The 14,858-nt window shown below is 56.6% G+C and overlaps 1 long non-coding RNA gene across 1 annotated transcript; it reads right to left on the bottom strand.

The window, feature by feature from the left end:
* Positions 1-1,046: 1,046 nt before the first annotated feature.
* LOC131830481 (uncharacterized) lies at positions 1,047-6,064 on the bottom strand. The gene is made up of 3 exons (XR_009353178.1): positions 5,856-6,064; positions 2,006-2,234; positions 1,047-1,470 (listed from the first exon to the last, which is right to left on the bottom strand). It is a non-coding gene; the product is annotated as an uncharacterized LOC131830481 (long non-coding RNA).
* Positions 6,065-14,858: the final 8,794 nt, after the last annotated feature.

Below are 14,858 nucleotides of genomic sequence, written 5' to 3'. Positions count from 1 at the left end.
GGGGCTGCCGCGGGGTGTGCAGGGGGAGGGCGATGGTGCAGGAAGATGCTTATCAGGAACGGTGCACTGTGGGGGGTCCCGCACGCCTCAACCCATCTTTGCCCCTTGCCTCTGTGGCCGCCGATGGCCGCGAAAGGGCATCAAGCCCCCTGCCTTTTCGGGAGAAGAGAGGAAGCTGGGCTGTGCCGGGTCCCCTGGGGGGTCCCTTATGGTTCCCGCCTCGCCGTCTTCCCAGGCTCCTCACCAGCAGCCCGGGATCAAGAGGAAGCATGTGAGTGTGAGTGTGTGGGTGTGTGTGGGTGTGTGTGTGTGAGTGTGTTAGTGTATGTGTGAGTGTATGTGCACGTGCTCTCTGCCCGACAGAATCAGTCCAGTTCAGTGAGAGAACGGGTCGGTCGGACGGGCTCCAACAGCCAGACCTTTTAGAAGCCGGTGTCCCCTTGCTCATCAGTCCAGTGGTATTAGTTCAGGTAAACGGAGCTGGGATGGTGGTCGGGATGGGAGTCCTGGGGCCGGTGGGGGCAGGACAACTGGCCACATGGAGGACACCTGTGGTTGGCTCTCCTCGTGGCTGAGTAGCGGTGAGCGCCTCGCGGAGTCATTATACACAGGGAATGAATTTTAAAAATTCATGCTTCCCCGTGTTCTTCTCTTCATCACATGGTTCTTTAAAAATATCATCCTCAAAAGGCGATCTTAAATATTTAACAGGATCATTCTTGATTAAAATCTAATAAAAGGTGGGGGTTGCCTTCCACATTAAACACACGCATTCAGCCTAAGGGGCCCCTCCAGGGGAGTCCACGCGCTCCTGGGCCGGGTCCTGCTCCCATGCGAGTTCTCTGCATGTCCCGCCTCTGCTTCCATCCCAGGAATGCAGGACACCTGGTGTCTCCCTTCACCTGGGAGGTCTACACCCAGCTCCAAGGATGGGGGGTCCCACTCCTGGGGACCGGCAGTTTCTGCCCCTTGTCCTCCGTGAGCAGCTAACGAGATGGAATTTCACCCAATGGTTCAGTTAGGACAAGGGGTGCAAACAGTCATCGTCTGAGGTTTTATTGTGCAGCCCTGAGCTGGCCCAGTGCCTAGCCAGCCAAGCAGAGACCCTGCAGGGGTGTCCTGGGGGATGAGACTGGGGGACGAGCATGCTGCCTGACTCCTGGTCACTTCCAAAGGCGAGGACTCATTTACACCTGAACATCTTCTGTGCGTCTCTGGGCAAGACTGCATTTGCCCTGGAGAAAATCCTTCTCAGAGCAGCGTTCTTTTGAGACCGAATCTGCGTTTGAGGGTAGAGGAGGCACCATCGAAGTGACGTTCCATGATGTCCCGTCCCTTGGGGGGGAACATGTGCCTGTGTTAGCGGGGGAGTGTTTCTGCTAGTTTCGTCGCCTTTAAACTGTTAAAAGCATGGAAGCTACTGGTCGCCCAGATGCTTGAAACCAATTCCTCTCAGGGCCCAGGAGCATCCTGAGAAATGGAGGAGAGGAAAATTAAATGATAACATCGCAGCTGCTCTGATCTGTCACTCAGACTCTTGTAAAAACAGTGCACGGCTGGGGCGCCTGGGGGGCTCCGTGGGTTAAAGCCTCTGCCTTCGGCTCAGGTCATGATCTCAGGGTCCTGGGATCGAGCCCTGCATCGGGCTCTCTGCTCAGCAGGGAGCTCGCTTCCTCCTCTCTCTCTGCCTGCCTCTCTGCCTGCTTGTGATCTGTCAGATAAATAAATAAAATCTTTAAAACAACAACAACAACCACAACAGTGCAGGGCTTTGCCTTTCTGCTGCAAGCTCCCGTCACAGCTGTTCAGGTCACAAGTAAAGAGCCGCCCGCACCATCCCCACAAGCAGAGCATGTCCTCCTTGCGCCAGGGCCGCCGGGGCTGGACACGGGATGCACTTTCCGAGCCAGAAGCCCCCGTTCTCCCCGGCAAGTTCGAAGGGCTCCCGGTTCCCTTCGAGAGGCTCCGTCCACGGTTCGGGATGGCAATGTTGTCTCGTGCTCACCGGGGTCTGGCCTGCACGGAGAGCCCCCCCCCCCCATCACGTCTGTGTCCCTGCAGAGGGCAGGGCGCCCAAGGCTGGAGGACTTCCCATAAACAAGCTGGTCCGGACGCTTCGCCTGTCACCCTGCGGGCCCACGTTCGTGCTCAGGGCTCCACCTGCTGCAAGGGAGGCTGGGAAGTGAGGTCTTCCGCAGGGTGTCCTGGGGGCAGCTCAGGTGTTCTGGAAGGGTCTGAAAGTAAAAGCAGTGTCTGGGGCCAAAGAGTGGTCACTGACATAGCCACTGAGGCACTGGGCAGCTGCACGGAGCCAAGCTGTTTGTCCACTAGTCACGCGTGGCCACACCTCAGGGGCTTAAACCACACAGGTGCGCGGCCTCTCACCCAGGACTCACCACGGGCCCACCACACCGGCACCCGGCACCTGGCAGGTGCCCGGGAAGGGCATGTTCTTGGCCTCTCCCTCTGTGTCGGGGGTCCCCGAGCAGGACCCCAGTCCGTCCACAGCGTCCCCCGCCCGCCCCTGCACCTGCCAGCGTCCACACTCCCCTCTCCGCGACAACACCCGTCCCACTGGATTAGGGCTGCCCTGCCCCGTGCGACCTTGTCTCCATCCAACTGGTCACATCTGCGGTGGCCACATTTCCAAATAGGGTGCTGGGGGTTTCAACGACAACGTAACTTTTTTGGGGGGACACAATTCAGCGCATAGGAAAGGTTCTGTCCAAGTTGAGGGGAGGGGGGAGGGGGGAGGGTGAGCAGCGGGGTCCACGGCGGGGGGTCACTGTGCTATGAGGCTTTATCCCTTTGAAGACGGGGGACAACGTGTGACGTCTTAGCCTTCTTCATAATTCTCATCTGTGCCCATGAGGCCCACAGTAGAAGAGACACAGACGCACAAGGACAGGACAGAAGGGGACATGGCCATCGAGCTGGGTACCCCAGAGCCGCTGGGAGTGCAGACACTCAGATCAGAACCAGTGTGGGGGGAGAAACCACCGCTCCCCACGGGAGGAAGCAACCGGGCAGCTCTTCACGGTACTTATGCACATGAGGAAGGTTCTAGAAACAACAGGTAGGACAGGAGAATGGCTGCCCTGAATGGGGGTACCCCCTGCTGGGGGGTGCTGTTCTGCGTCATCGATTGGCCAAATCCTGTTCCTTTTCAAACATATTATCTTGATGAACTAGAGGACTAATGTCCTTGACTGCTTTGGCAGCTTTAAAAAGGTGTGTGGGGCACCTGGGTGGCTCAGAGCGAGAAGCCGGTGCCTGGTCTCAGGGTCCTGGGATCGAGCCCCCTGTCGGGCTCTCTCTCAGCGGGGAGCCTGCTTCCCCCCACCCCCGCCTGCTTGTCTGCCTACTTGTGATCTCTGTCAAATAAATACATAAAATCTTAAAAAAAATACAAAATGTGTAGGTCAGACCCCGGTGGATGGCTCAGCGTGGAAGCCCTGGGGACGTAGGTGCAGAGGGCAGGAGCAGCTCCCCACCTCCTGGGAGCGACAGCTGGGGATGATCCGATGCCGGTGGCCTCAAGGCGGGGGCAGATCCTGTGCCTCCAGATGCCAGCAGCACATCCCCAGGCAGGACAGTCGGGGACAGCTGTCCAAGGCGCCCACACCCGAGACCCTGGCTGGATGCTGGGCTCAGCAGGCAGCGTGATCCCGATGGAGAACGCACATGGGGAAGAAGACGGGGTCGGTGGCCTGGCGGGGCTGGGTGGGGACATGTTGCAATGGGGGGTGGCCTGAAAACACACCCTGGGGTCATCTTTCCCCTCTTCTGCGTCTGCACTCCGGTGCTCACTCCGCCCCACACCGTGGGGCTCTGGGCCTTGAGGGGCGGCCCTCACCGCCGTACCTCTGGCCGGGAACCCACTCTGGACACTTGAAGATGAACGTCTAGAGCTCTGGTCTCTCTGGTGCCCAGTGATGCCTGCGGCAAGGGACACAGGGGACAGCAGGGCCGGCCTGAGGTGATGTGACTTGCCCAGACCTCAGCCTGCCCTCTGTGGCAGGGGAGCCTGGGGGCAGCCTTTGGGGACACTTGTTCCTCCCATCAGAGAGGACTTTCTGTCCTCGGCCATCGCTGTGGTCCCCAAACGGCTCAGAGCCTCCCTTCTGAGTGGGGCTGGGCTGGGCGCGGTCAGGCTCTCCAGCCCACCGGTCTGCCCTTGGCTACGAAGGACAAGGCTGTGAAGTGACACGCCAGCCTCTTGTCTGCAGGGGCTAAGCAGTGTCTCCGTGTCCCTCAGGCGCTGACGGATGCCCACCCTCCGCCCCCAGCCCCCGAGGGTTTATGTGGAAAGAATTCTCTGGCTTTTCTCTGTGATTTCCTCCTTCCTAACAGGACTTCCAGCTGCTGGCCCCCACGAGTGAGGGAAAAGGAGTGTGTTTTTCTTCACGAACGTGCTTGCTACCTAAAGCGACTCATTTGAAAATTCATTTTGGCAGAGGCCACGGCATCTGTTACGGTTTTCCGGGGCCCCCAGGGCCCAGGAGCTCACCTTGCCGCCTCAGCCGGCCTGTGCCAGCATCTTCGCCGCCTTCCCAGGTTTTGACAGCCGCGGGGGTCAGCTGGGAGGGCACGGCCCCGTTTCCCCGGCGGGACAGACAGACGGGTTTGACAGCCAGACCCCAGCAGGCAGGTGTGCGCGGCTGGCCGCCCTTCCTCTCGCGCCCGAGCCCTAAGGATGCCCCGCGGGGAGTCCTCCCGGTCGACCCCTCCGGGCGGCAGAGGCCGGAATCCACCGTCCTCCTGGAGCGCTGCGGGGCGGCTGAGGGCTGTTGTCACAGGGGTCCCTGGAAACCCGCGGCAAGAGAGCCCCTTGATGAAACAGGCGTGAGCCGCAGCCTGAGCACCCCCGACGGTGAGGGGCTGGGCTGGGGTCTGGGTGGACCCAGCGCGGCTTCTCCCGCGCCGTGGATCGGACCTTCTGTCCTTCCCAAACCGTGGTTTGCTGCAATCTGCAGACCCAGCCCCGTAACCTCCATGAATAAACTGCCTAACACTCCGGCCCGTTTGTCTGCTTAGGAAAGAGAACAGATCATCTGCACCAGGATCCCCACCGGCTCCCCGTGTGAGGTCGCGGGGGCTGCAGTGGCCACCAGGGGGCGCGGGCGCCACTTGGAGAAAGTGACAAAACGCCCGCTGCCCTGCGTGGTGGGAAGGGGAAGGACAGCGGCACACGGCGGGGGAGGGGGCCTGGGGGGAGGGGAGGGGGCTCCCTCCGGCCCAGCTCCAGCGGGAACCCGTGCCCCGCACTGCCGGGCAGCCTGTGTCCCTGGCAGATGTGGGCCTGGGTGGCGGTGGCTCGTTCTAGAAGCCTGAGGCGGGCAGTGAGGCAGAGCTCCAGGACCGCGGCCGCCCCACCCCCCAGCGCCGCAGCTCCTGTCCCGGGACGCACACTGGCCACGGCCCACATCTGGGGGAGCTTCCGGCAACCACGGGAGTGTGTGAGCCACGATGGGGGTCTCCTCGGGTGGGCGTCCCCACAGCAGTGAGAAGTGGTGTCCAGAAGGCTGATGCGATTCCAGGGTGGCCCTGAACCGTCCCAGACGGAGCAGGACAGGCTCCTGTGCGGTGGATCTTTCTGGAACGCTGGGTCTGAGGACCTTTTGGTCAGCAGGCTCCCCTCCCCATCCCCAGGTGTGTGGGTGGGGGGCGGGCAGCCAAGGCCCAGGGCTAGGCTTGCCTGAGAGAAGCTGGCGCTCTGTGCTCCCAGGCCTACGCCCCCCTGAGGGGGGGACTGAGGACATTTTTGGGACTGGGGAGAGGAGATGCTGCCAGCGGTGAGTGAGGAGGTGCCTCTGTGTCCAGTTTCACCATCTTGCAATGGCAATAATCCGTACCTTGTCAGTCAGTAGGGTTAGGGGAGGTAGTCCAGACGGAGCACTGGAACAGCGGCCTCATGCACCAGGCTGCGGGGGAGGGCGGCTGGCCGGCCCACCAGCACCTTCTGGGCCACAAGAAGAGTTGTAGGAACACCTGGGCGGCCCTGGGTGGCTCCGTCACCTGCTAAGCCGCTGAGGGCCTGCTGGCTGAGCGGTCATCACCAGGCCCTTCGGAATGTATCTGTTGGGTTCTAGAGTGCTGGGCCCACTGTGGGGCCCTGGCGACCCAGTCCCAGACCCTTCCCTTCCTCCGTGACATCTTCCCTCTCTGGGATTACGGATTCCGCCGCGGAGCACGTGGCGGAGGTCACACAGCAGAGCACGTGGCATCGGGTCCTGTCTTTCAGAGCGCTGGGGAGAAGGGGCACCAGGAGAGCTATGAGGCACCCTGTGCCGGTTGATTCCAGGCTCTTGGCCCAGATCTCATTTTTCTTTAGTCGGTTTCCACCATTTTGCCTTCGACAAAAAGGTTAATCCAACAGAAGCATCTGACTGACTGCTTCTTCCACTTGTGGGAGCATTGATTCAGTAAATAGTCGCTGATCTCTATGCTGCGTGTTGTATCCGTAGGGCTGAAGGGTCCGTCCAAGTGATTCTTTAAAAACTAAGCCCAGTCTCCTCCAGGGGACAATGGAAACGCTCACCTCCAGACACAGGCAGTTTCATGCAAATTTCAGATAATCAGTTCTGGGTTATCTTTACTGTACCTGGCCTTTGTAAGATGCGGGAACCCAGCGCGAGCCCTCTGTAACCGGGTGCTACACGGGATACCCCCATAGCTCCAACCCACTCCTGCAGAGTGAAGGGGGCCATTGCCGATGACGCTGACAGGCGTGAACGGCACAGGAAAGACCAAGACCTAACTTTCCCGATACACAAATTGGGCCCCAGAAGTGAGAAAACAGCAACAGTTAGAAAACAAACCACCTTGCAGGAACTGATCGGAAAACTCACAAGAGAAATACAGACAGCTGATCAGTGCAGTAAAAACCACCAGTCTCACCAGCGATCCGAGAAGCGCCAGGTAAAAATGAGAGAGCATTTCCACTTGCAGAGCCGCAAAACGCGTGAGACTCAGTGCGAGAGTGTGAATGGGCACAGCAGAGCCAAAGGGAACGTCACGGGACTGATCTGAAGGTCAGATCCACGTGTGCCAGAAGTCCAAGAGTTTCGTTGTTAGAGCTCTGGCAGTAGACATACTCAGGCAGAGTCACCAGGACAAACGGACAAGTGTGTCTGCCTGACTGTGCGGTCATGACGATGAAAAGTTGGAGATGACCTTACATTCCACAGGCAGCAGAACTTAAGTAGCTGGAAATCTGTTCTTTCTCCTTTTTTTTTCTTTAAGACTTTATTTATTTATTTATTTTAAAGATTTATTTCTTCATTTTAGAGAGAGAGCATGGAGCTCCAGGTCAAGTGTTCTCCAGAAAATATTTTCAAATTATATATCTAATCAGGGGGTGATACTGAGACTATATGATGAACTTCCACAGTTCAACAATAAAAATAAACCCGATTAAAGAACAGGCAAAGGAACCAAGGCCACATTTCTCCAAATGTGGACTACAAATGGCCCAACGAGCAGGTGAGAGACGCTTAGCACCACTAAAATCAGAGAAATGCACATCAGAGCCACAGCGAGGTGTCACTTCACGTCTGTTCAGGATGACTTCCACCAAACAAACAGAAAATAACAAGCGTTGGCAAGGATATGAGAAGTTGGAACGTGGTGTGGCATTGGTAGGGTGGAAACATGGTCCAGCTGCGATGGAAAACAGTGTGGAAGTGCCACAAAATAAGAAGTAGAACTACCTTGTGATCCGGCAATCCCACTTCTGGGTATAGACCCAAAAGAAGGGAAAGCCTGGCCTCATTGAGATATTTACATGCCATGCCCACAGCTGCATCGTTCTCCATAGCCAAGAGTTGGAAGCAACCCAAACGTCCGTCGGTGGGTGAATGGATACACAAAACGTGGTCTGGACAAACGATGCTATTCAGCCTTAAAAAGGAAGGAAATCCCGACACGTGCTACGACACGGATGGACCTTGAGGACAGTATGCTGAGTGAAACACAAGCCAACCACAGGGCAAATACTGTGTGATTACCCTTATATGAGGACCCTAGTGGAATCAGATTTAAGAGACAAAGTAGGATGGTGGGCGCCAGGGTCTGGGGGGTTGTTGAGAGTTACAGTTGGGAAGATGGAAAAGCTCTGGAGATGGACAGTGGCAATCGTGCATGTTTCTATCACATTACTTTATGTTTTATTCTTACTATTTGTAGGTACTAAAATAGCCCTAGAAGTATACAGATCACATTGTATTTACTCCTGGAAGTAAAAGTTGGAGGAGAGACTTCTTTGACTTCTCCATTTCTACACCGTTTGGCACTTTCAGAAGGAAAGGATATTACTAGTACAGTTTTTTAAACCAGAAAAATAAGTTTTAATATTGTTATAGCTTAGACGGGTAGTTAGGGAGAGAGATGATAAGTTGGTTACGTAACTACTTAAGTGCTTGCTTATGAATGCTGAAACTCAGTCCTCTACTCTATCTAAGAATGATTATTATTTTTACTTCTCCAGGTAGAATTTGTTCTTTTTACTTTTGTGCACTTACACTTCAGGATTGTAATCCTGGAAACCAGAGGTAAGGTCCTGTAAAGTGGGTTGTAAAATTCTCCTGGTGGGCTCCTCCGTAGAGTGCCATCGTAGCAACCCAAAGTGGTTTAGAGCAAATAAAAGAGTAAAGACATCATTATGATGGTGACAATGATGGTGGTGATGATGATGATGGTGGTAATGGTGATGGTGAGGATGGTGGTGATGGTGGTGATGGTAATGATGGTGGTGTAGGTAGAGTGATGGTGGTGATGGTTAAAGTGATGGTGATGGTGGTGGTGATGGTTGTGATAGTGGTGATGATGATGGTGGTGGTGGTGATGATGATGGTTGTGATGGTGATGGTGGTAATGGTGGTGATGGTAGTGATGGTGGTAATGGTAGTGGTGGTGATGACTGTAATAGTGATGATGATGGTACTGATGATGATGATGGTGTTGGCAGTGATGGTGATGATGGTAATAGTGACGATGACGATGATGCTGATGATGATGGTGGTGATGGTGGTGATGGTGTTGATGGTCATGGTGGTGGTTGTGATGGTGGTGGTAATGGTAGTGATGATGGTCATGGTGATGGTGATGTTAGTGATGATGGTGATGATGATGATGGTGATGGTGGTGATGGTAATGATGGTGGTGTAGGTAGAGTGATGGTGATGATGGTAATAGTGACGATGATGATGGTGGTGGTGGTGATGGTGGTGATGGTCATGGTGGTGGTTGTGATGGTGGTGGTAATGGTAGTGATGATGGTCATGGTGATGGTGATGTTAGTGATGATGGTGATGATGATGGTGGTGATGGTGATGATGGTGGTGTAGGTAGAGTGATGGTGATGATGGTAATAGTGACGATGATGATGGTGGTGGTGGTGATGGTGGTGATGGTCATGGTGGTGGTTGTGATGGTGGTGGTAATGGTAGTGATGATGGTCATGGTGATGGTGATGTTAGTGATGATGGTGATGATGATGGTGGTGATGGTGATGATGGTGGTGTAGGTAGAGTGATGGTGATGATGGTAATAGTGACGAGGATGATGATGGTGGTGATGGTGGTGATGGTCATGGTGGTGATGGTGATGGTGGTGGTGATGGTAGTGATGGTGATGATGGTGTTGATGGTTGTGATAGTGGTGATGACAGCATTCATTGAGCTCATATGCTTCCAAGGGTATCACAACCCCATGAGACAGGTACTGTTACTGTGCCCCTTCTACAGATAAGGAGAAGGAGATACCAAAAGTCATCAGCCAAGCATGTGTAGCTAGGAATGGGTGAGGCCCTGGACTTGAGCCTAATTTGGGAACCACTGTCCTGTTCTGCCTTTCCTCATCTCCACTGCAGAAGAGGGCAGAAGTCATCTGGGCACAGCAGAGTAGAGACCATGGGACAGGGATGCCTTTGGGAAGAGGGCGCAGATCCCATGGTCTGTACAAAGGGATGGGCTCAGGCTCACTGCACCAGGAAGCTCCAGGAGGGTGGTGGGAAGACCATGAACCTCCCTGTAATCCCAGGTTTCTGCCATCAGTGAGGCAGAGCTTCCGCTCCTGGGGTGGGGGACACGCCTGGGGAGAGGAGCAGGGCTCTACTCCAGGAGGCCATGGGCTGCTCGTGGGGCGGACGGTGATGTAAGGGGATCACGTGGTGTTCACAACGGGAGTGCAAGTGTAGCCCACACCCCACGGTTTTTATGACAACAGGGGAAGGAAAACAACGGGGAGTCCTGGGGACAGTGCAGCCCTGCGTGTTGGGTCACATCGGCGGCTGGCTGTCACTGGGAGCAGTGCCCGGCCCAGAGGTCAGCACAGGGGCTCACCAGCGGGAGGAAGAGCTTGGGCACCTGGAGCGTCTTGGGCTGGACAGAGGAGCTGGGAGGGGCCAGAGGGGAGGACCTGAGGCCGCCGTGGCCGCGGGTGTGGACACAGTGTGCTCAGTGTCCTCCTGGGCGTTCAGCTCCTTACCCGTGAAGTGGACGTGGGCGAGAGGCAGGTGCACACGATTCCGCAGGCGTTGCCCGGCTCTTCTGCAGTTGCATTCCCAGTAACAGAAGAGGAGTCCAGCCGGCGGCTCATTTTCATGGCCCAGCAGCTTCGGGCTCCCTGGGGAGGGGAAGCTGCAGCTGTAGGACTGAGGGTCTGGCTCTGATCCGGGGCTGAGCTGTGGTGAGTTTGCCCCAGGGGAGGGTGTCCTGCCTAGGCTCTCACGATTAGTTTTCTGGAGTCAGTTGCCCCAGGGGCCAGCCGCTGAGAGGGAAGACTGACTCATCTCAGCGGGAGAATTTGACCTGGGGATTAGAAACTCTACCTGGTTAGTGCTGACTTCCGTCTGTTTGTCCAGACCCGCAAACTTCCTTGTTGACTAATAGAGCCTTTCAGGGTTTGGCTTCCAGGTCCGGGCTCCTAGTTTCCCACTCAGTTTGCAGTTTCTCTGCCCATTTCTCCCTCTCACCGCCTGGGAAATGGAGTGGTTCCACTTAAGAGGGTTTTCCAAATGACAGAAATCTGGAGAAATGAATTCTCTGGCAAATGTTCCCTGTCATTTCCAACTACAACACAGTATGAATGAATACCCCACCTCGGGATGGTGTGGGTGATTTGGAAGAGGTTTCAATATACTTGTACTGGGGAAAAAAGGAGTTTGGGCAAAGCTCTAGAAACTCCCGGAATTCTGGGCACAGCAGGCCAGGCAACAGGGACCGGCCGGTGTTTTGCTGTGCTTCTGGAAAAGCAAACACTGTAGGAAACAAAAAGCCGACAGAGATGTCGGCATCTGCCAGATCTGCAGGCAAGAGTCTAGGCCAAGGTGTCATGGGTCAGGGTCCCCCCGAAGGCAGGAGGGCGGGCGATCCTTGGGCACTGCTTGGGGCGTTCCTTGGCTCTGCAGTCCCAGGCTTCGCCAGGGCCTCCCTGGGTCTTCCTGTCCATGTTTCCTCTTGACAAGAACCCAGCCCTGCTGGATCAGAGCCACCCTAGTGACCGAGTCTTTGTCTGGTTAAGACTGCAATGACCCTCTTTCCAAACAAGGTCACATTCTGAGGTGTCCTGGTTGGGCTTCCTCCTATCTTGGGGTGGGGAGCGTAGGTGAGCCCGTCACCCACAGGTTAAAGACCAGGGAGAGATCCTGAGAGAAGGTTCCACGCGGAAGGACTGGGAAAGGCAGCGGTCGCCAACTTGTCTTCGCTGTGACCTCGAGGGGAGCCAGGGTGCCTGGACAGCAGACAACCAGGTACCAAGTTCACGTGCTGGATTTAAAATGAGAGGCTAGGGGCGTCTGGGGGGCTCAGTGGGTTAAGCCTCTGCTTCCAGCTCAGGTCATGACCTCAGGGTCCTGGGATCGAGTCCCGCATCGGGCTCTCTGTTCGGCAGGGAGCCTGCTTCCCTCTCTCTCTGCCTGCCTCTCTGCCTACTTGTGATCTCTGTCCGTCAAATAAATAAATAAAATCTTAAAAAATAATAAAACAAGAGGCTATTTTACGTTAAACATTGGCTCATGCCAGCGGGTCCCGGGGGTTCACAGCTGCCCTCCTGCCTCCCTCAGTCTTTCATTTCTGCTGAACTCCTACTAGAATTCTTGTTCCTAGTGGTTTTAAGTGACCAACTGTACAACTGCAAATTCCTCTATGTGCATCTTAGGAAATGCAACAATTTCATTTATGAAAAACCTTCGAGCGGGGGCTTCTCTGTGTGCCCAGATTTCTAAAAGGACTCGGAACTCGTTGCAAGTCCTATAAGGTAAAATAAAGTGCAGACTCCCTCCTTCCAGACCTGTGAGACTTTGGAATAATCTTCCCAGTGACTTGTTGGCGTCATGACCTTTTACTGGCCAGCTCGGCCAGCTGGCGGGGTGTCCGGGGGAGACGCGGATAGTGATGTGTGGTGGGGCGGGGGCAGGGAAGCCCCAGACCTGGCTGGGCAGGCCGCTCCTGGGGAGGCCTACTGACTCCCGCAATGTGAGAGCGCCGGCTCGCACCCCTCCCTAGGGCCTGTGACGGGAACTGGAGTCAGGAGGCGGCTCACCAGGGGCATGGCCACTCTCCTCAGCCTGCCATTCTGCTCAGAGCTTAGCCGTGCACCTGCCCTGCCCTCGTTGGGTCTTTGCAACTAAGGTGATTAACAGGAAGCGAGGGGTCGGGGGACGCCAGCTGCTCGGACTGGTGGGGGGCAGTAGGCCCTGAGCGGGCGAGAATGTGGACAGGTACGGAAGCAGGCAGGAGGCCGGCGAGGTCCAAGGTGAAGGGTGGTGCAGGGCACCCAGCACTGTGCCTCGAAAAGGCGGGTTCTGAGGGCATCCGTGTGGGGCAGCAGCTCCAGGATCTTGGGACTTTCCGAGTCAGCAGCCAGTGTCCCTCCAGGGTGGGTCCCCACAGCCCCGCTGGCCTCGGCTGGTGGAGGCTGGCACCGGAGGCAGGAGGTGTGGATGGCCCAGTGAAGCCCAGCCCGACGTCATGGTGCCACGATGCTCGCTGACACTGTGCACAGGGGACAGGACGACCCAGGGCAGTCAGTATCTCGCTGGGGGGCAGGGGCCCAATAAGAAGAGCCAACCGCCTCTCATTGGTAAGAAGCCTGCGCAAACAGGTGACTTCACTTCGAGGCCCCGCTGATGAGGGACCCTAACAACCGTGCGTGGGTTCTCGTTCGCAGACTGGAGCGGACGTGGGGCAGAGGGCCGCAGATACGCCGGCCGACGGTGGCGGGCAGCGCTAAGCCCGACCGAGGCGGGGCAGCGAGCAGGGCGCTCACAGCCGGAGGAGGAGGAGGGCGCGCAGCCACAGCTCCAGGGGCCTTGGGGACAGGGCCCTGTGGCCTGGGGAGCCGGATGTGCCGTGGAAAGGGAGAGGGACGCTGGCTGAGGTCTGAAGGACGAGAACTGAGCAGCACAGCTGTGGCTGGGACAACTTGCCAGAGACGGGACCCAAGGAGGGACTCCAGCGGCCTGAGCTGTCTTGTCTTCCTGAGCTTGAGAAGGCGCGTCCCAGCAACAACAGAACCGTAGCGAACTCGTCACGCATGTGCCCCACGCCAAAATCCAGTGTCTGAGAAATGGAAGAGTGTGGTGTGGGGCCAAGGTTTGGTCTGGGCTGGCCTGGCCCCCACGGTCCTGCCACAGCGCCTCCCCGGCTCCCCAGCCCCCTGGCACACGGCGGTTTCTATAAATGCCCGGGTGAGGAACTCCTCAGGTGTGAACCTTATGAAGAAACCATCAGAGCACCAAGGGCAGGTGTCAGCTGTGGGTAGACTTCATCCTGACCATATTCGGGGCCTGACGCGAATTACTCCTCAACAGCCCACAACCCGTCGAGAGCAGGCCTGACGGCAGATGAGCGGAGCATGGGCGAGAACCTTACTACACGGCATGTGCTGAAGCAGACTTGTAGCGTCTGTACTAATCTTTTACAATATAATGCTTTTCAGAGTAGACCCCAACTCTCGGTCTCTACCTGCCGGCCACATTATTACAGAGACCGCGGAAACTCTCACCAAGTGAGCATTGCTAGCAAACCTGAGTTTGAACCTTTAATAAAAGAAATGAATGCCAAAGGTCTCTTTCAACACATGAAATAGAAAGACAAGTTTTTTTTTTTGTTGTTACTATATTTCAGAGAGAGGGAGAGCGAATCTCAAGCAGGTTTCATACTCTGTGCCAAGCCCGACGTGGGGCTCGATCCCACGACCCTGAGATCCTGACTTGAGCCGCCCCGGCGCCCCAGGAAAGGCAGGTTCCCTCCCTCGTCTTGTCACCAGCATGGAGGGAAAGCCTGTAATGCGAGGGTGAGACGTCCCTGGAGCAGCGGCTGACCAGCAGGCCGGCCGGCACCAGTGTGTCTCTCATCTCCAGAAACTCTGCTGCTGAGGTGGGGGGTACTCAGGACCCGCGGAGTCCCTGCGCTCAGCCCTGCCACCAGCAGAGGGACAAGGAGGAACCTCTGAGTGGTGAGTCTCGCCCCTGCGGCAGCCGGATCCCTGTCCCACCTACCCGCCGCAGGCCAGGAAGCGCAGGCCTTGCGGATCTACTCTCAGACCCGGGCTGGGAGGGTCTGAGCCCCTGGGCTGGACACACATGGGACTCCTCTGACAGGACTTGTTCCTGGGCTCTTTGTGGGGAGACACCTATCTGGGATGGGGAGAAGGGGCCTTCACCTGGACAGAGCACAGATCTCCTGGGGGGCGGGGCCAGGCTCAGGCAGAGGCCCCGCCTCCGGCGCAGGGAGGGGTACCCTGCCGCCCCACTTCCCACCCGAAGTAAAAATAGGCTCCAGCAGCGTTTCCCCAAGAGGTTCGCTCAACATTTAGTCACGTTTGAAGAGCTGTAACGCCGTTTCCCATTCCGA

Source organism: Mustela lutreola, chromosome 4 (assembly GCF_030435805.1).
Source record: "Mustela lutreola isolate mMusLut2 chromosome 4, mMusLut2.pri, whole genome shotgun sequence".
NCBI lineage: Eukaryota > Metazoa > Chordata > Mammalia > Carnivora > Mustelidae > Mustela > Mustela lutreola.
The sequence above is the reverse complement of the archived record's forward strand: the minus strand, read 5'-3'. Positions and strand labels throughout refer to the sequence as shown.